Consider the following 22,771-nt stretch of genomic DNA (forward strand, 5'->3'; position numbering starts at 1 on the left):
CAAGCCCGTTCCCCTGGCTGTGGTTTCGCTAGATAGTAGATAGGGACAGTGAGAATCTCGTTAATCCATTCATTAATGGATTTAAATGGCAATTTCATTTAAATACAAAATTATTAGCCTAATATTAATAACCTTTCAAGTTGCTCTGGGGCCTATTAGGCCCCACTTTTCGTAGGAGTGTTAAATGCAAAGTTCATCAGTTTTTATAAAGTGGTAAGTACATTACACATATCGAATGACACGATGTTAAATTAATTCATACAGTCCATTTTCAAGTGCTGAAATCAGTATTAGATCCGTTTTCGTCATCGATTTTGACTTTAGATTTAACGTATTGAACTAATGGCATTTTCCAACGCATTCAGACATTCACCTACGTGTGTCAAAAGAAAGGCATTGATGTGCATTATCATTTTTACCAATTTTCAATGAATCACCATAAAAAGTATTGAAACCTCACTGAAAGTTGTATTATTTCATAATTTAATATCAATCCTATTTCAATACTATCTGTACTGTACTTCAAGAAAGCCTACACAGTGGTTGTTTTTCTCACATAGGCATCATTTGTACCTAGGAGATAATGTATATATTTTTTTCTTAAACAGTTGGCCATTTAACACATTGAACACATAAAAATCTCAATGGACAGTTCATTGAATTCAAATGTTCTTTTTAAGTTCATATTGTTTGCCCAAATATCAAACTAGGGATTTTAGGTACTCTAGAATAGAAGCTGCAAGTTTGTTTTTGGACATGGTACAATAGCTGCGACGCTATTTATTCACTTAATTTCTACCTCTGTTATCGTACTAATAACCATTCCAGATAGAAGCTTAATATTCTTACTTACAAACTAGTACTGGTACAACACAATTGGATAGGTAACTGTTAAAGCTAGTGTGGTCTGTTTTTCAGATTGATTTTCGAATTATACCTTCCTCAGTGCTTACAAAATTTATCAAAATAACCACTTTCTTGGTGGAATTTGTTAAATGTCAAATGAGAAGAATATTCAGAATATAAACAAATTATTCAGCTTCTTGCGATGAAACAAGCCTGTTTCGATTGGCAGCCTAACTAATATAACCAAAATACTCTCTCCATTTTTGGCACTCTTAATGTACCTTGATCCTCACACTAGCTTTCAGCTCATTTCTAACAAAAAACTCTGTTACGGCTTCTATGAAAAATATTAAGCCTTTTAAAAATATTATCTTCATAATAATATCTAAGACTCAGTAAGTTTTCCGGTGAAACACCGGTACGTCTACCGATATACAACGCTAGATACCGGGGTTCGATTCCTCGCGATGGACACAACACGTAATGCAATGTGGCTTCACTCCAAAACACTAGACTCAGTAATAAGAATACCATACAACATGTTAACTGCTAATAAAGTTTCTAATTATAAACACTCATTGAAAATACTTTCAATTAAAATAGTTATATTCTTAAATAAGTGTTAAAAGTACACAACTATAATTTATGTTATGATTTTTGTGTTTAAATGCACAATATTTTTACTTTATTATATACACATTTTCGTTATCTTCTACACCTATATCATATTTTTGTCACTAGAGTGCAGCACGGCTGTATGGAATGCGCAATTGTGGGCTGTAAATTATTTTGTGTTCGTAGAACACATTGTCGAGTATGATGTATAGTTTAATTTCTTGACAATCAGCGATTGAGCATTAATAGTATTAAGTTTTTTAATAGTTATGACACTTTTTCAAAAATTACAAATGTGGAAATAATATCAAAATTTGTCCGTAATGTGTGACTAACACTTGTCAGTATGGCAGTAACAGTCAAAGCTACCGCCTGTCTGTTGCGTATTCAAGGTGCTGTGTCAAGGTCAGGGACACCGTTGTAATACCTTCTCTCTCTTTTTTTTCGCAGTTAAATTTTGTTGTGATTCATCTTAAGAGGTAGTTAAGGTTTGGAACAAACGCTACAAGTCATCCTTCTAAGACTATAATAAAAATGATATTGTGCAAGATTTCACAACTGTATCATAAGTTGTTAAGACTAACAGTATCATTTGAAATGGTCATTAAACTAATTTTGATTTATGATTTTTTCACAAATATAATATTTTGATTAGTTACATTAAGTCTGATTATACAGTTTTTGTAATTTACGAAGTTAAAAGTTAATCTTATGATCATGTTACCTCTTAGATACATTTTGTGATTTAATCAATTAATGTAAGATGTTTTTAATATGTATCACTTTGCAAAAAAATAATATATTTGATTTGTTACATTGGATCGTTTGATTGTACAAAATACATTTCACGTACAGTCTGGTTTAAGAATTGATATTAGGCCTATTCGAGTTGGTCTCATCTCTAAGTACATTGAACGAACGAAATCAAATCACTGGTCTTAAAAGAGTCAAACAGAAGTTGTGTATCATTGTTTTACAAAACTGATGACGTCACGCGTCACAAACCTCATGCGCTCGTTCCTGCAGCTTGATTCTACTTCTCAGCACTCCATTTTATCCTGAAACGCCGGTGTTGGGACAAAGACACCTTGTTTTTGATTGGGAAGTGAAGCGAGTTGTCAGTTTTCAGCCATATTCCTTAAAGAATCATCCTTTGAACACCTGAAACAGTAGTAAGTGCCATTGCATATCTTAGGTATGACTAAATCATTAAAAAAATAGCTAATTCATTGAGCATATTATTATTGTCCCTTGTGGATGTTTGCCGTGGCAAGGCGTCCTTTTCAGAAAGATCTTGACGATTATGGTTTTTAGACTTACCAGTTGTTTTGAATTTAATCCAATTTTTACTAGCAATAAACCATGCGTTATCAATTCGACAGCAGTTTTGTTTTTCAAATGGGCATTAAGAAAACTTAAAAGGTGAATGTTCGCGGTAATTTGAAGTTTTGGGACAATCTAGTTCTCATTCACGATTATCCCTACCCAACAACTAGCTTCTCGTTTACTTATAGTTATACGTTGACGACATATTTACACGTAGCTAAAAGCGCACCATCGAAACGAATTAGTTTTGCTTTTCTCAACATGTATGTGTGATACGCCTATGTAGAATGCAAACTAAGTACAACTGTTTAGCCTCCTTATCATTGCCAAAACACACTTTGTTTTGGGTTTAAATTTCATTCACACTTACAACTATAACTAAGAAGTGATTATGGCATTTATTAATGAATAATTAGTTGCAGTAGTTACATTACAAACGCTAAGTTGTGAGGGGGGCAGTTTCTTAAAAACGTGTATTGTGATTGAAACGAACTTTTTAAAACAAGATTAGTTGAACTGTAGCATTATTCTTACACCACAAGCTTTTAAAACCTATTAAATACAAAAAGTTGTTCCTCTGTATTTTTTGTTGTAAATTTTTTTTAAAATTGGTGTAAAATTGGATTGTTAGTTTCATACAAAATGATATGAATAAAAATTTTGAAACTAGTTTTGCACTATTTGTATATTCTCTTTGAGCAAAATGCAACAACTTTGCAAAATTGGAACACAAATAAAATCAAAATTATAAACAATGTTCATTGTCTAATTATTCTTTCAGTTTATTCCATATGTTTTCTGTTTTAATGCTCTATTAAATTTATAAATGTATGATAATTAAAAGTAGGTTGTAAATACTAAATATTTAGTACTGACACTGATTATTATCTTAAATTTAGTTTATGAATAGAGAAATACTATCAAAAAACAGCTAACATTTTGCAGGTAATTTTAACATCCTTTTAACTATGCAACATTTCATTACAAGCAGTGTTAAAACATATGGTAACTCACACAAAAAATATTTTTTACTTCTTTAGCTTTGTGTACCAAATAGATGAAGGGAAAAAAAAAAGACTTCTGTGCACTAATTCCTTCAGATATTACATGGTAATATTGGTCTCGGAAATTAGTTTTAACTGAGGCAATACAGGGTTTATTACCTGGTAAATGTAGTTTAGTTTTCACCTGGTTCAAACTGTTACAGTTGATGATTTGGATATGTTTCAATTGGATGAAAGTCGTTTGAAATTGGCTGATGAACCAGCTTGAGAATTGTTTAAAAGCTTGATACTCTGGAAGTGCAGTTAGTATATTACCAATATCAAAATACTACTGAAGGTAAACTAAAGCAGAAACTAGTTTCTCTTATTTCATACCATTAGCTGAAAATATCACTAAAATAACAGTTATATACCATTTGTTCTTTTCTTCAGATAGATGTAACAATTACATTGTGGGTTTCAGTATTTTTTTTTTTCTGGTTATTTATGCGAAGTGACTGCTTAGAAAAGACTTGTGTAAGATAACTGCACAGTTAAACTGTGTGATTGTTTTCTCAAGTCTCTGAGAAACAAGTGAGAAGATCATCAACCATTTTACTTTTTACATCTGTTTGTTGGACTTGTATTTTTTTCATCAAGAACAAAGTAAAACAAAAACTTTTCAGTGACAAAAACCAGTGCTGAATTGGAAGACAATAGGAAAATACTTTGAATAAAGAATGAATAATAAAAATGTTTTGTGTGCAATCTATCACAGTCTGCATCAGTTCCACAGTGGTATCTTTAACCTGGTAATTTCTAATGATAATGTCCAAATATAATAACAGAATTGTGTAGAAACCTTCCATGATTTTCAAAACTTATGAAAAATTGGATTTTGTTTAAAATGTGTCACATTTATTCATTCAAGTGAAAGTATATCAAGTAAATGTATGCAAATATAATTTATATTTTAACAATGGATAATTTACTTAGTTATAAATAAATCTAATAATGATGTAGAAAGTAGAACCTTCATAGCTAAATATTGCTGAATTGTATTTACACATATTATTGGGAATTGTTATACAGTATATAGTGAAGTTACTTGATCTGTGTGAGAGACAAAGGGCAGGATTTTAATAAGTGTGATTCTCCTAACCAGGTGTACATAATGTAGCAAGAGACAAACTTAGCCCTTAAAGTTTACTTTTTCACATACTGAATTGACCAACTAAAGAATGATGTTATGCTGATGTGAAAAGTTTTTACAACAGTATAACCTTATAATAGAATTTTAAATACATGAACAACACATATATTTAAGCTAACCACTCAGCCTGTTCACTGTTAATGTAAAAGTTTCTCAGTTTGTGTTTTCAGAGCTCATAATTACTTTCTATAGTATTCAGGTTGTAGTTTCTAACCACTTTTGTGCTATTGAAACAAGTCCCCCATTGTCAGTTTATTTTCAGTGTGAACATTAACAGATTTTCAATAAAATCTGCGATGACAAAAATAAAATAAAATAGAGTTTAAAGGAAATGATGATTTGTCAAAAATTACTTTGCTAGAAGCTTTATTTTTATTTGTGAAGTTCCTCCTTTTTTTTTTAGGTGTGGTATCTAATATACAAATCTCTGTTGATAATCCATTTTACTACATTATATGTAGTTTGGCCCCTTTACTACAGAAACGTGTGTTGGAAAGAGTGCACAGACATATTACTACTATTACTAGAATGATACTTGGTTTAAAGCAGTCTTAGAAGCAGTGAAAACTTTTTCCAGGAGCATTTGAAAAATTATAGATATTGTTAGAGGGTTTGCACACTTTCTGTGAATGAACTGTGTTTGTTACAAAAATGAAAAGGCTGAATATCAGGTGTAACAGGTTTATTACTTAAAATCAACTTTGTTTCTTTCCAGAGTTTTGTTAAAAGTTTCTTATGAAATAGGTTGCCTGATGATGTGTTGCATGTACAGTAGAATTGTTTTAAAGATGTGTTGGTTTAGCATATAGATGTAAAAGCATGCATTCATTGTGGTCATAATGTGTTAGCTGCCTGTTTTGTTATATGAGAAATGTCTTTGTATTCATTTGTCTTCTGTCAGTTCTGTGTATGTATGTGTTATATACCTGTACTTGTAAGGCAGACAGTATTCATGGAAACACACAACAATAATACCTATATCTAAAGGTATTGATCTGCTGTCCAAGGAAATAGACATAATTTTGTGGACACTAAAATTGAAAGCTGTACTTGATTGCTGAACTAAGAAAATGGAAGAAAAACAATTGAGAAAAAAGTATTAATAGAAAATTATAAAATATATTTTTTGCTTCAGAAATATTAGGAGTTTTGAATTGTGTTAATGATTATTCTTTTATTACTAGATATTAATTACTGTTAAATTCCAAGGACTATGACTTGGAATATTTAAGTTTGTAAAAGATAATTATAATTTTATAGTGTCATTGTATTTGTAAGATAAGCAGACACAAGTTTAAAAAGAAAGAAAGAAATATAGGCTTCAATTGGGACAGTTTCTGTGAGTGTGTATATTTTTAATAAAATATCTTTTTCACATTATAATTACAAGAAAGATCTACTTGTTCTTTGTAAAAATATACTTTCCCAATCTCACAGAATGACATAACTTTTAGAACTTTGCTTTTATTTAATAGTGAATGACATTAAATACATGTGATTCATCACACTGAACAGAACTTTGTAAAAAGTCTTACTTGCATACTTTTATCCCCACCATAGGGTTAAAGAATTTTATGATTCTTTTTGTCATGTATTGTTCTTAGGGCTGCAACAGTCAAACACTGTGGTCTCCTACTGTAGACAAAATCAGTTAATATAATGATGTTGTTGCTCTAATTTAAATATATTTGTAACTTTGTGTAAGTGTATATGACTGAGAATATGTGAATCAAAAGGTTGTGTATTTATGTATATAGTTGGTTTTATAGATGCATGGTTTTAAATGTTTACTTGTATATGCTAGACTTGTGTAATTAAGACATTTAATAACTTACATGGTTCACTAAAAATATACAGTGAATGCTTTTGTATAAATAAAATAAAATTACTTTTTTGAAGAGCATAGTATAATAAAACTTCTTGTCCCAGGCATCAGCAATGAGTTTTGCATCCTTAGTTTCATTTTTCTAATATGGTTATTGCTTTATGTTTTACCATCAGCAGTTTAGGAAGCTGGTACTTCATAAGAGTTAAAGGTAATCAGTGATTTACTGGAAAATTAAAATCTAAGATTAAATTTTTACTTTTCTCAAGAATGAGTGTGTAAAAACACCACAGAAAAAACAACCATATTGTCTGTTGTCCTTATGCTACATTACACTTCTGTCTCTACTGATATTTGAAAACAATTGAATATTTCTCCTTTTTATAACATGACTTATAAGTAGATTTTCATTTTCTTCATGTAGAACTTCTAAAAGTAGAAAAAAGTTAAACTAGTAGTGAAAATTAATATTTTAGTATAATTACATTTAACAGTATAATTTTATTTTCTAGTAGTGTTCAAGAATTGAAAAAAGCAGAAATTTAGTGATTTTTAGTTGCAAGTTCACATAATTAGTCCACATTAGTTATGAATTGACCTAAAGTATATATAATAAAGAAAATACTCAATTTATATTTCAAAATGTGAGTTCAGAAACAAAGAATATAGAGATGTGCAATCATAATTTCATATCCTTCTCTTGACTGGTCTCTCTAGAATCTCTTTATTTAGATTTTTTTAAAAATAAAGTTAGAAGTCTAGAAAAAGAATATAATAACCACAACTTGTAAAAGTACCCTGATGTATGAGAGGCTAAAGAAGTTTTTTTTAACAATAAACCCATAAAGTATTCACAACATGTAAACTTACCCTGAAATATTATAGGTTGAAGAAGTCATTTAAGAGGAAAACTATATACTAATCATGACACATAAAAATACTTTGAAATGTGATATGTTGAAGTTATTTAAACAGAAAACTCTAGAATGAACTATATCATGAAGTAATCTCAAAGGAAAGCTGTAAAGCAGTTACAACATGTGAAAAGTGTTAAGTTTCATAATGGAGGTAAATTAATACTTAGAATTATACAAGGACTTTTAATATACTTTTATTAACTTTCAACCCTTTTACCAGAACCTTCATTTTTCTTTCAGTAAAATAAATTTTTATAGTGAGATACCTTCTTTACTGTAAAGTAATTTTGAAACTTCAAGAGTTCCATCTCTTGAAACTATGAACTTTTTATACTAAAATATATCTTTCAAGTTTAAAATTGAGGTGGAAAGTCCTTTAGGCTAAGAGTGTTTTACCACATAGCCATAAAACCTTATTCATTCACCTTCAAGAGTGCATCCATAAACTCTTACAACTTTGTGGATGACTTTTATTGATTTGGCTGTAGGTGCTATGTTTATAGTTGTTACTGTCATAAAAGTGTTTAAGATTTGAATGAATATGGCATGCATTAATTTTGCAGCATTGACTTTACAGATATTGGCTACACATATTTGTATAGTTTGAACTATCCATATATATTTATTGAGAAAGGGTTGTTGAGTATCAAAATAACTAAGCTCATCTTAATATCTCGTGTTACATATCAACTAAAAAGTTTATTTTATAAGTGTTATTAAAGATTAATTGTAATGTAACTTTACACTCCTGTAACTTTCTGCTAGATGTTGCATTGTATTCAGTTGTTTGGTTTGCCTTATTGTATGAAAATTTATGTATGGTTCTCAATAATATAAAAGTTTCTGATGAGTACACAAATCTTCCACACATCCTGAGAGGTTCTGAGTTTGAATAATTGAAGGTGAATATAACAAATTAATTAATGCAGTTGGTAATTAGCTAATAGGTCAGTGTTATTGTACTTTTAGTCTTTTCTGCTTGTATAATCAATCTATGGTACTTGTGATACCAAAAGTGTACATTTTTGCTATAGAAGGCTCCAGTAAGTGCTGAAATCTCACAAATAATAGTATTTTAATGTAGAGAAAAGTCCATGTATAATTCTACATATGAGGGAAAGAAAAAAAACTTGGAAAAATGGGCAGTTGAAAAAGTCATCTAAAAATAAAGCTATATAATGACCATGACATGTGAGAAATACCCTAATATACAAGTGCGAAAAAGTTTAAAAAAGAAAATTTCAAATAGTAAAAATATCCAAAAGTCCTGAAAGATAAAGGGTTCCTTTAAACCTCTTGATTCATTGGGGGCTATGTTTTAGTTGTTCTTTTTTAAATTGTATGTTTGTTTCACATTGTTTTCATAAGTAGATCTCATGTCAACTTTGATACATTTCACTTGGTTCTTTTCAGACTAAAAATATTGTTATTAAGAAAACATGCTATTGATGAGTATGTTTTGTCAGTGGTATTCTCAGTATCATGAAAAAGTTGAACACAGGTTTAATGTAATATAAGTTGTCTTCATACTCTGAATTACTAGTTAATACATTCTTTTCTAATAATAACTAGAAAATGAAGTGATAATTCTAAAAACATTGCTGAAGTTGTATCCAACCAAACACATTTTACATGTAAAATAGATGGGAAAAGGCTAAGATGGTTTTTTTTTTTAAGCAAGCATGAGACATAGGTATGTATGTATATGCACAAATCAGTGAGAGGAATTCAGGTTTAGATACAATCTGGCTTAACTTAAGCATCCTCCCTGATCTGTTCATGTTGAGGTGAAACTAGTTGTTTTTATACACACAGCTTAAACATGCTAAAAAATGAGTAATTTTGTTATGGTTTCTTATTTGTCTTTATATGACAATTTTGGGATATATATAATCCAAAAACTTTAATTTGAAACATTGTTATTAGGAGTTATTGATTATTTAACAAGAAATTTAACTTGTTACCAGATAGACCACTATAAAAATTCATCACTGCATCATTGTGAATTGGTTTGTTCTCTTATGTTAGTTCTTCAATGCCTTAAATGTACATGTACATTTTTGAAATATTTGTCTTCACCCTCAGGACATAGAAATTCACTTTGTCGTACTTGGGCAGAGCTTTTATATATCTAGAATAAAAACCAGTTTGCTGTGTACAGGATGTACTAAACATACAGCAAATGTAAGTACTTGGTGATTTATAACTTGACATAATACAGTTTTAGGAACTTGTGTTTTGTAGGAGTGTATGCAAATGAGCATGTACTTATAACCATGTCATGTTTGCATGTACAAGTTGTATGTTTATCTATTAGGTGTCGTTAAATGCTTTTTTCTTCAAGGAAAACTAAATTTTACACTGAGATACCTTTTTTACTGTTAAATAATTTTGATCCATTTCTTGAAACTTTGAACTTTATTACAAAAGATATTTCTCAGGTTTGAAATTGAGATAGAAAGTTATTCAGGTTAAGTGTTTTGTCTTATGTGCATAAAACATTATTCATTCACTTTGAAGAGTGCATCCATAAACTCTTACAGCTTTGTGGATGACTTATTTGGCTTGGCTGGAAGTGTTATGTTTGTAGTTGCTACTGTTGTAAAAATGTTTTAAGATTTGAATGAATATGGCATGCATTAATTTTGCAGCATTGCCTTTACAGATATTGGCTACACATTTGTATAGTTTGAACTATCCATATATATTTATTGAGAAAGGGTTGTTGAGTATCAAAATAATAACTAAGCTCATCTTATATCTCGTGTTACATATCAACTAAAATGTTTATTTTATAAGTGTTATTAAAGATTAATTTTAATGCAACTTTGCATTCCTGTAACTTTCTGCTAGATGTTGTTGCATTGTATTCAGTTGTTTGGTTTGCCTTATTGTATGAAAATTTATGTATGGTTCTCAATAATATAAAAGTTTCTGATGAGTACACAAATCTTCCACACATCCTGAGAGGTTCTGAGTTTGAATAATTGAAGGTGAATATAACAAATTAATTAATGCAGTTGGTAATTAGCTAATAGGTTAATGTTATTGTATTTTTAGACTTTTCTGCTTATATAATCAACTTGTGTGACTTGTATGTGATACCAAGAGTGCTCACTTAATATTTACATTTAAGTAGACATTAGGAATGGTGTAGAATACATTGTAGATCACATTTTATACTAATACAATTTTGTACACAAATAAGAATTAATGTTATATTATAACTTAATGGTGTAGAATACATTGTAGATCACATTTTATACTAATACAATTTTGTACACAAATAAGAATTAATATGTTATATTATAACTTTTATATAACTAAATAAAATGTGTTGCAACTGTCTTACCATTTGGTGTAGAAAAACATGAAGTAGTTAGTCCTTTTAAAACATCAGTTTAATACAGAAGTGATATTATTGTCCTCATAAGTGTAGGTTTACAATCTATTTTCCATAGAAGTATATAGTAACTTAACAGGAGTTGAAATCTAAATGGTGTCTCAAAAGTTGGTTGTTATAGTTTGATTTTCTCTGTACTATCACAGAGTATACTGAAAATTCCCATTCCCAAAATTAGTACAACGCTAACACACTCAATGCAGATTGCCTCCATATGTAGCCTGACTTCAGTATCTAAAAAATCTGCAAAGAAATATTAAGAGCAATGTTTCAATGACAACTGATTTTTGGAGCATGCTGTACCTGTAGTTATATCAGAGACTATTGACTGATAAAACATATTCTGTTGCAAACATCAGTATAGCAATACATGGCTGAAATGCTAGTACACCAGTGGTGCTATTTCTTATCTTTGTTGGGTTTTTTTTTTTATTGGTAATGCTAATACGTGTGTAACTATAATGCTACTCTACTTTTGTAGTTATATCTACTGGAAAAATACATGTAATTTTGTCAGTTAAATGTACTTGTGTGAATTTATGAAAGCAAGTATCAGTGTCTTGGTATTGTTATTTTAATCCTATATGCATTATTGATTAAGAGTACAAGTAAACATTTTGGTGACACAATGCACATACATCCAAACAATTATAAAAACAACCTATATATGTAGTTATTTCCATCTAATGGTTAACCTTTCTGTGTAATAATCTTATAATTTTATAATCTTTTATAGTTGAATCACTTAAAAACTTTAATATGGTTTATTGTGAATTTATTTATCACACAAATGAAAACTAATAATTTGAATAAAATTGAGGTAGGTAATATATTAAGTAAAAGTTTATATACAGACTATATGTTTATATGTATATTTTGTTCTGTGCTTTCACATGCTTTGGAAATATATTACACAAACTTTCATGCCTGATTTATTTCTTATGCAGTTTAGTTCTACAAAGCTTCCTTAATTTTCTAATATTTTTGTAGCACTTGAACTAGGTCAATTTGGTCACACTACTACATAAATAATGTTTTTGCGTGACTACACATACTTTTTATACGAAAATTTACAGAAGTCCATTTCTATGAACAAAAAGTTTCCACATGTGTGCTATTTATATCAAACTCTTCTTTCCTAGTATTAAAGAAATGACTTAATCTGGTTTATTCCCACTTTAGTAATTATAACTCTAAAAATAGGTGTGGCTGTTAAATAATGTGGAAATTATACTTTTGATTACAATCTTCAAACCTGATATTTCTATATTAATTAAAAAATATCTGATTTGGCCAAGCATCCATATTACTCTTAGCAATGTATGGTTTGCTAATGATGTGAAATACTTGATACTGCAGTTTTTTGAAATATAAAGTATACCATTAATTAAATATATGATAAATTATTTATTGGTTAAAGTTTTGTGTATGATGACAGAAGCATGTTGGCAGATTTACTGAATAAAGAAATCAAAGCAGACCTCTATTCTATATTGTATAGCATCCTCGTACACATACTTGCATAATATGTTTTTATGTACATTACTGTAATCTGGAAAATCTGAACAGTTGGAAGTAAAACAAAATAGAATCATTAATATACTATGTGTTGGATAGTAAGAGATGAAAACATTTAAATAATGTACTGTTGTAAGACTAATTTGCAATGACAAAAGAATTCTAGAAGACTTCTGTGTTGTGCATGCTATATTGTACTTTAGCCCACTTTGCATTAGAATAATTTTGGGAAATAGCTTATGTTCGTGTGAGATAATCCAAGGAAAAAAAAAAGATTAGTGATTTTTTTTTTTAAAGTGTGGATTTCATTCATATATGTTATTCATAAATGCTCTCTCTATTAAATACCATACCCATGTTTTAGAATTAAGAAACTTACAAGGAGAGGTATCATTGCAACTATCAATCAGACTTTGAAATTCTGTTAAGAATAATGAATAACTTGTGATAACAGTAATGCAGGTTTCCTTTTGGATCCCTGAATATGTAAAAGTATCTAGTGAAGAGAAAAAACATTCACATTACTGCAATGTTTCATCATTAAAAACAGATTGTTGCTTAAAGTTATAAGTTACATAATTGAAACTTAAAAACTTTTACAATAAAGGAAACACTTGACGTATAGCTTAATCTTAATTACAAGTGTTTGATATTTCTGTTCTTATCAATTTACCTGTTAGTTATTGGTTGAAACAAACTATCATTAGATTATACTATTATTAAACTGAAAAAGCTTCAATGTGAATTTTTAGTATCAATGGCATAAGCTCCAAAATAAAAGAAATTATGGTATAATAGACAATTTAAAGTGTAACTTAATTACACATGAGCTAAAAACATTCTAAAAAAGCAATTATCTTGATAATTTACAAAAACATTTTTGGATATATAAGTATACCAGGGATAGTCAATAGGTGGAGCTCTGTCTAGAGACATCATCAGTGCATTTTGAACAGTACACAAAGTTTAATACTTTGAAATCAAAGAACAATTGTAATATCTATTGATTAAACAAAATTGATGTTGAATACTATTAACATCTATGTTGAGACCTGTATGTGATTGTGGGGCAGGTGCAAAATGGACATTGAACATACTGTTAGCAATAAGTAAGGACTTTAGCAAATAATAATTGTTTACTCTAGATGTACACTTTAAATAAACATAAATATGAAAATTTCTCTTTTTTGTGTTTTGTATTATTTACTTCATCCCAACAGTAGTTTAGTATCTAACAAGATTGTTACATTTTGCCCAATAATTGTAAATGAGAAAACTAGTTATTTGACTCAAACAGAAAACATATAAATTTTATTTCTAATTAATTGGGTTACATTTTGAATAAAATACCTGTTTGTTTGCTCTTTTTATGCAAAAATTTTGAGTGTTAAATTTATTTGAAAATTAGTTAATTTTAAGATTAATAAATAAGAAAACATTATTAAAAATGTTCTATAAATTAGATTATGTAGATGAGTTTTAAACATTTTATCATGGGATAATAAAAATAACAGCAAAAGATAGCATTATATATGAAACAAATTATCTAATAATAACGTGTTATTAATTAAGCACACCTGTATTGGTCAGTAATTACTTTTGCTACATATTTTTGGTATTTACGAAAACTGATGGTTAAAATGATCAGTTATATACATTGAAGAAATAAAAATGCACTGAAAGGAGACAAAATTGAAGTTACTTCACAATTTATAGTAAAAGCAATGAAAACTAATTAATAATATCATAAGATTAAATGTTTAAAACTGCTGGTAACTATAAAATGACCATAATGCACTATTTATTGAAATGATGTTAATAATCAAAGTTAAGTATTTTTACATAATGTATGCATGAGGCAGTGGTTGTTGAACGTCATCTGTTAAAGATACAATTGTTAAACAACTTTTTGAATTGCTAAGAATTGTGGAGTAATGTCCAGCTTTGAGTATAGCTAAATCCATTGTAGCTTTGCTAGTTGTCTAATTACACGTTGTTAATTGTTACAACATGTATGCATTTCCTTGAAAGTAGACTCAAAGTATCAAAGTTTTAAAATTAGTGTTTTACGAAACACTGTGGAGTATAAAAGGTTTGGTATGTATTATAGTGCATTTGAATACTTATCATAGATTTACAGTGTTAAGTTCATAACTTTACTTGTTTCTGTTGTAGCGCAATTAATGACATTAATTACACACATTTGAAGAAGTATGGCAAGTTATGTAACTCGGTCTCATAGAATGTCAGTAGTATTGTGTTGGAATTTGTTTATAGTACCCTAGAAACAGTGTCACTTTAATTTGAGGCTTATAAATGTTTATATTTTGAAAAATAAGTTTTGAATACAATATATATTTGGCTCTTAGTCTGAGGGTTGCGGGTTCGAATCCCCCTCCAACCAAACTTGCTCGCCCTTTCAACTGTGGGAGCGTTATTTTGTAACGCTCAATCCCACTGTTTGTTGGTGAAAGAGTAGTCCAAGAGTTGGCAGTGGGTGGTGAGTGATGACTACCTGCCCTCTTTCTAGTAGTTCACTTCTAAATTAGTGACGGCTAATGTAGGTAGTTCTCGTGTAGCTTTGAGCGAAATTCAGAACCAACAAATATAATAAATATTTAGTAATTGATAGTATATAAACGATGTTTCAGGTAGTTTTTTAAAACTTGACTGAAAGTTTTCTTTCAGTTCCACGCGGTTATCTTTCATTTGTATTTAGTAGCTACTTTCGTTTCTGTTAAAAATCACTTTGTGATTTAAATATTTAGTTAATTTCGAATGGTAATGAAATTTCTAAGCCAATCATAGTCTGATAGTTATTGTGTGCGGACTTTGAATCCGAGGATTCGCATTTCGTTTCCGCAAAAACACCTTTCAAAATTTGGGTGTTTTCTGGTGATCTAAGAATGACGGCTAAATCCCCGTATTTCGTTCAGAGTATCTTATGAGGTGATGGTGTGTACTGTTGAAAAACAAAAGTGATATTGTCGGAATTTATATTTAAGTAAATTTGGTAGTGTTCCCTTATTGTGGATTTAACCTTTATATTAGAGCTTTAGATATCTTTTGTAAAGTTTTGCACATGTCTAAACAAGTATAGTTGAAATTTTCAGGCATTTATGTAGGTACTGTATGTTTAAACTTAAGTCGTATAACTCCATTTGTTGTAGTTTTGAGCGTATTCAGTTTTCTGTCATTTTGTGTTTTTCCGGTTAAGTACGTTCATATATCTGAAGTGCGTTCTTTACAGTTATTTTGTTTTCTGGAATCTGAATGTAGTGTAGCTAACATTTTGTTATTCTTCGTCATTGTGTTAGATGCCTAGCCTATCTCTTGAAATATTTGGCCGGGCATGGCCAGGTGGTTAAGGCACTCGACTCGTAATCCGAGGGTCGCAGGTTCAAATCCACTTCACACCAAACATGCTCGTCCCTTCAGCCGTGGGGATATTATACTATGACGCTCAATCCCACTGTTCGTTGGTAAGAGAGTAATCCAAGAGTTGGCGGTGGGTGGTGATGATTAGCTGCCTTTCCTCTAATCTTAAACTGCTAAATTAGGGATGGCTAGCGCATATATTCCTCGTGTAGTTTTGTGCGAAATTCAAAATAAACCAAAAACAAACTTCAAATATTTATTATTTAACGTGAATAAACAAGTATTTATTTATTATCTGGCCAAGAAGTTCTTGCTTCGTTTCGTTGTTTTTTTTTTGTATGTGTGCGTGTGTTTGATCCGCTTTTCGATTTAGACGATTTTTTTTTGGTAGAACATTTCAAATTCCAGTCTTATATTGAAACAAACTTGGGATTTATAAACGTGTAAGTTTTGTTTTTTGATTTCTGTGTATGCATATGTGGCCTCGATAATTTTTATCCTATATTTTGTACGCTGCTCGAAAAAGTACGTTTTTAACTTATTAAACTTTGTGTTAACTAATCAGCGAATAAGTGGCACGTGATAGATAATTATGACGCATACAGAGCACAATCATATGTTAGTGTTAGGTAGCAGTGGCCCTTTGTTTATGTTTTGTTTAAACGTTTCATTCTGTCTAAACCACTTGCGTATATGTTTTTTGTTTGTTTTAGAAAATATTTCGTACTTGATAATCCAAAGTGCAAGATAATTTGAGGAGTAGACCTGTGATATGTTGAATGCTTTATTATTTTATAGTGGAATCTGAAATCTCTACTAATGTAGGATGTATTTGGTTCGATTTCGTAAACTGCGTAATTTATTGCACATTTTCATGTCTTTGTCAGTTCCGTGAAAAAGCGTATAAAGCTTCACATGTTCTCATAAACCGATTTGTCTTCCGCTAGTGTAGCGGTAAGTTTACGGATTTACAACGCTAAAATCAGGGGTTCGATTTCTCTCGGTGGACTCAGCAGATAATCCGATGTGGCTTTGCTTTAAGGAAAAAAAAACAAAACACACACACACACACATATAAACCGATTTTCCATAACAGTTTAAACACCACGGAACGTAGCTTCAGTGACATTGGTGATGTACATGTAAATGTAAAAATAGATATTACCAATCCGTAATTGTGTACTTGGAGACATTTTTAAACTGAACTATTTTTGGCAAAGCTGTTAAAAGAAGTTTTGCATATGATCAGTGCGTGTTATCACGGTCCTCATAGAGTTTGTGTTTAAACAGGTATTTTAGGAGATGCTTATTTAACTATTTTGTGTGTATATATATAAAATAATTAAAAACAAAAGACACCCGATGTGTTTTAAAATACTTCTAAAGTATTTGACTGTATTTGTTATAAGTTTATGAAATTCGTTGGCCAAGCGATTCACATTAAGATTCACACCTTAATATTCGGGTCTTCTGATTATATATAACATACTTATTTTTTCATGATATTTTGCTTTCCATTTGGAACAATAACGTAGCAAAGAAGCATTGTTGCTCCCAGGCTAACAAACCCTCACCTATCGCAATAACCCTCACGCAAAAAGTACTGCCCACTGAAGTATGCAATTATGCAAATAGAACGAACAGTCGTGAGAAGAGAATTTTTATAATGCATAAGCTGGAGTGAACACAGTTTTGCAATTAATTTTATGAATATAAATACGTAGTAATAAATTATTGTGTATCAATAGGATGCCTTTGAAATTGTTGAAATATAATTTATAGAAACAGAAATTAGCAGATAACTGATACAGAAGAAACCGTGTATGTGTAAAGAATATGAACATCTAATGCAGGTTAAATGGTACCAGAAAAACAAACCAAAAACGCATTGCGTACGTATTAAAAGATGATTTTACAGCAATCGATACGTGGGCTCAAATGTTTCAGTTGTAATAATTTATTCTTAGCCTGTGCTTGAAAAGTTTTAGCCCAGAATGTTATTTAAAGTGCTAAATACTTTGTACAACGTACGTGCGTGTAGAAAAAGGCACACAAGTTTCTGAAATATGTATACTACCTGCGTACTTTAATGTAAATAAAATTATTCCGTCTGGGGTTGTTCACCGTAATGTTCAACACTCTTTTTTAAGAACTATTGACCATGTACGCGTTCGACGTCAGCTAACCGTGACGGTTCTCAACGGCGGCAGATAATTATACATATAAACTCAGAAACTGTGGGGCCCTATATGCCCTACAGCGAAATGTTTAACAGAAAGTTGATAGACTACTAAAGGCAAATCCTGTATATAATAAAAACAGCATATTCAAAGGGATGAGCTATATTAGCATATGTGTTTTATTCCAAGGTTTGTATGAAACATATTTTGGGTGAGATTTGCGATGTACAGATTTTTCAAGTTCATTACAACTGGTTTTGTATTTACACTTTTTGTGCAGTTGAAAGAAAAACATCAATAAAAATGGGTATGTTAATTGTGGCACTGAAATGTTGAAAATGGAATGGGCTACTGGTTAAAGCGTTCGATTCGCAATCTTGAGGGTTGCATGTTCGAATTCTCGTCACTGAACTTGCCTTTTATGTTGTTGGGGTGTAATAATGTTACGGGTAATCCCACTATTTGTTGGTAAAAGTATAGCATAATAGTTGGCAGTGGGTAGTGTTCGCTATCTGCCTTCCTTCTAGTATATCATTGCAAAAAATAGAGACAGGAAGTGCAGATGTCCCTCGTGTAGCTTTACATGGTACTCAGACTAAACCAGAAGTGATTTAGTTTGGTTAATGTGAAGGATATATTTTTCGAAAAGAAGCAAGGAAACATTTCTTTGAACCAGTACATAAAAGTGTTGGGAATTATTGCTAAGAAGTAACGAGCTAAATCTTTATTTATTTTTATTGTTTAAGTTGAGAATTGGAACCTGAGACACTTTTTTTTCCTAACAGCGAGAACCTTCGTATAAATGTGTATAAATGAAAATAAAACAAATAGCATACTAATACCTAGTACTTCTTAATCATTGTTATATAATGTGTTTGTTCTTAAACACAAAGCTACACAGAGTTCTGTTGGTGCTCTGCCCACCACGGGTATCAAAACCCGGTTTCTAGCAGTATAAGTTCGTAGAGAAGTTACCATTTTGCCACTGGGGGCTGTTACATAATTTTACAGTTCCTAAAATACGAGTCATTTATTTTGGTTGCTGATTAACTCACTATTGCGTACGAATAACGAAGTGTTTGTATAATGACATCATATTTGTATTGGTAGTTTTGTATTTTGATACCTTTATAAAAACGTTTTTTTTTCTTTAAATTAAAATGCTAGAACCGCACGTTTTATTAGTGAACTAATTTTATTCTAAAGCCGTTAATCACTTTTTCTACTGTTTCATAATCAATCAGGCGTTGTCATAATCAGTGTAAGTGTCTCGTAGTATGTTATTACACATACGAAGGTATAGTGTATGTATGTAATGTATGTATATCTAATATACATATATATAATATATATCTACCTGTCTAAGAAATACGTCTTTTTTTAATAACCAATTTTTTTCTTTTAACCGGAATAAGTAACAAAGAATACTGTTGAAACATTATACTGATTATAAAACCAGTTTAAAGGCCCATAGAAACTGGTTTGGGGTTATTAGTTTTTATTAGTACACATTGGTATTGCCCTATGTTTCTTTTTAATACTGTTTTTTAAATGTTATGCGTTTAGGAAGTTCACTACTTTAATATGTTTATGAGGAATTTAAGTAACAGACACATGCGTGAATTATCCGTGTAATGTAATATAATATCCGTGTAATATACCGATAGAGTGATTCTGATTTTTTTTTATCGAGTACGTAAGCTTACAACTAGATATAAACGTTCTTACGAGCTCAACATTTAAAACCATCTGATCGATTGAAATAAGGCTGTGCATAATGTTTTGCAGCTGCTTCTGATTCTTAATTTTCTGACGTTTAGGGTCTCCTGCACAAATAAAACATTTCTATACCAGATGTCGCTGTTAATGTGCGTCATAAAATGCATCGTACAGCGTGTCCAAATGTATTGTGCTACTTTGTTTTTGCATTTAACTAACGGATTAGTCCTCTATACACTATCAGAGTTTATTTAATTCTCATATAATAAAAAACATATATTTGTTCTAAGTAGTTATAGGTATTGACCACGTGACCCGTGGCCCTTTTGAATTTCGTGAAATTACACGTTACTGCAATAAACTCAGCTACTTTCTGTTTGTTCCATAAAACATTACACGAATAACAGTAATAGTAAAAAGAATAAAATAATGGATATAAAAACTGTCGAATACTTTCATTCTCTTACCAACTCCAGTATTATACGTGTATCTGATACGTACCAAATATACATTGCTCGTGTAATTTCTGAGAATGAATTGGTTTATGAACTACGTATTCTCGTTTCGAGATCTTGTGTTTGGATGATGCCAAACGTGTTCAAAACATTTAGAAATATTAGTTGCACAAAATATGCTTTTCGTATGTTTTTTAATTAACCCATTTAGGTAACAAATGACGTCTTTTTTTACCTCGCAAATACAGAATTATGTATGATGTATACATATTTCGAATTAAATAACTAGTTGCGTAAATGGAGCATGTTTTAGCAAATGAAGAATGAACATTCTCATGATATACATTTCGATGTATAAAGTAAAATAAACCCACGCAGAAATTAAAGGTACGGCGCAATAATTAATAAAATTTTCTGTTAGGACGGAAAACGTGGTAGTGTGCATGTTTTCTGTTAAGTCGATAGTGTATGTGTTATATATAAGTGACAACATATAATTAGGACTATTTATACTCACACTGTACATGTCGATAATACATTTGTAACCAGTATATTGCGAAAATATACAGTATTATAATACAGTACCAGTAAATCTGTACTTGAGTGTGTGTTATCAACATACATTTACTAATTCAAAGGGCGTTTGTTGTTCCAAATAACACAATACGCTCACACATTTATCACTGTGTGAAACGACTGTAAGCGAAATCACAATGTGTAAGATTTGCTGTTAATAATTAGGTAAAGTTAGTGATATATAAGAGACAGCCATCGGTGTATTTATCAGTTTTACTCGCAAACTTTCAGATCTGTGTAAAGGAAGAAACATTTATGTAACTAAGACGTGTATTTCTGTTAGTTAATATGCAATCTGCGATGTGTAATAAATACAACTGCACTTAGAGATGCTGTGTTGCTATGGTACAGCCAACACCATCTTAAATGAAGTGGTGTGACGGTGGTACTGGTACAACACATGGTAATATACGCAACAAGCTAAAGCAACTCAAACTGAATAGTGTCAACCCTGAAAAGAGAGAAATATCGAAGCGTAAAATATCGACCGTTAGTAACGTTAAATGTTTAATTGTTTTAGAACATAACTGCACTTTAAACGATGGGAAACAAAACAACGTCGTTACTTACAGTGGGTTTGAATACAAGTTAACATATTAGATGCTGACCCAAGCTATACTATCGTTTTCAGCATTTCATTACGAAACACTGCATTAACAATAATTGATCACCATTTACAATATGGGTTTATTACAGATTACTGAAAGATATTAATTTGCAAGTAATTATTAACCTATCACTTATTTTGCGCTCTGTAATATGTGTACGGAAAATGTTGACCATATATTTGTGATCTTACGGAAACGCGACACTGTGACTAAAAATGCATTATTTTTAAATTCACGTAGACTTGTTACTTGAATAATATATCATTGTCTTTAATTAAGTAAAACGTCAGTGGAAAAGAGGTTTTGAACATTTTGGAGGTTTTAATAGCTATGTTGTTAGCACGATTTTTTTTTTTTTTAAATAACCACCTCTGTTGTATTTCAGTTAAACCAGAAAGTTGAGGCTTGTCAGTTTCAAGAGAGAATTGTCGAAACGATTTTTATAGTAATTCCAATTGTATGTTTCACGAGCTTTCTTAGTCGCACGTTTTAAAAAGGAGTACCCCTAGTGGCGCAGGAAAATATTTGGGAACTTGTACTGCTAAAAACCGGGTTTCTATATCCGTGGTGGACAGAGCACATATAGCCTTTCATGTAGTTTTGTGCTTAATTCCAAACAAACAAATAGATCTATGCAAATCTTGGGACTTTCCTTGCGAAATTCGATAAACGGACATAGTCCATGTATATTCATTTCTGACAAAGTATGTTAACGTGAGAGAGGGAATGTATCTTTTAAATTTTTCTGCGAGTGCGGTGGCAGGAGATTGAAAAGTGCTCTATATAACAACTCATTATGTTTTCACTTGAAAAACAGCTAACTCATTCTCGTCTCTTAAATGTTAATGTAAGACCTTGAATAGTGTTCAACAAGGCTTAAACGAATTTGCTCAGTAGAGCTAGATATGCACACGCTGCCCTCTCCAATCGGAGTAAGTTTATGTGGAATCGTTTCTTCTTAATTCAAATGAAATTGTTTGTTTTTTTTTTTATCTTGCCTTCTTTTACAAATACATACTTTATTTGGAATTAGTCTTATTAGTACGAGTTCCAGAGGGAAAAGAATGCATTTGTAATTTCTCGTTAAAAATGTCCCAGTCTCCATAAAACATGATGTAATGTACTGTCTGGTTTCTATTTTATTTCCACCGCTTGTATAAGCTACCATACCGGTTTATTCAAGTATACATTGTGACTATGATAGTCAAT

General features: G+C 30.7%; 1 protein-coding gene across 25 annotated transcripts in view; it reads left to right on the forward strand.

Moving 5' to 3' along the window:
• The first annotated feature begins 1,611 nt into the window (after window positions 1-1,611).
• LOC143232664 (bromodomain adjacent to zinc finger domain protein 2B-like) overlaps window positions 1,612-22,771 on the forward strand; it is a 186,296-nt gene continuing 165,136 nt past the window's right edge. For all 25 annotated transcript variants that reach the window (XM_076468345.1, XM_076468356.1, XM_076468332.1 and 22 more), the window contains exon 1: window positions 1,612-2,633. The gene's annotated coding sequence lies outside the window, so the exon portion shown is untranslated. The remainder of the gene's footprint in view (window positions 2,634-22,771) is intronic.

This window comes from Tachypleus tridentatus, chromosome 11 (genome assembly GCF_004210375.1).
Source record: "Tachypleus tridentatus isolate NWPU-2018 chromosome 11, ASM421037v1, whole genome shotgun sequence".
Classification (NCBI taxonomy): Eukaryota; Metazoa; Arthropoda; class Merostomata; order Xiphosura; family Limulidae; genus Tachypleus; species Tachypleus tridentatus.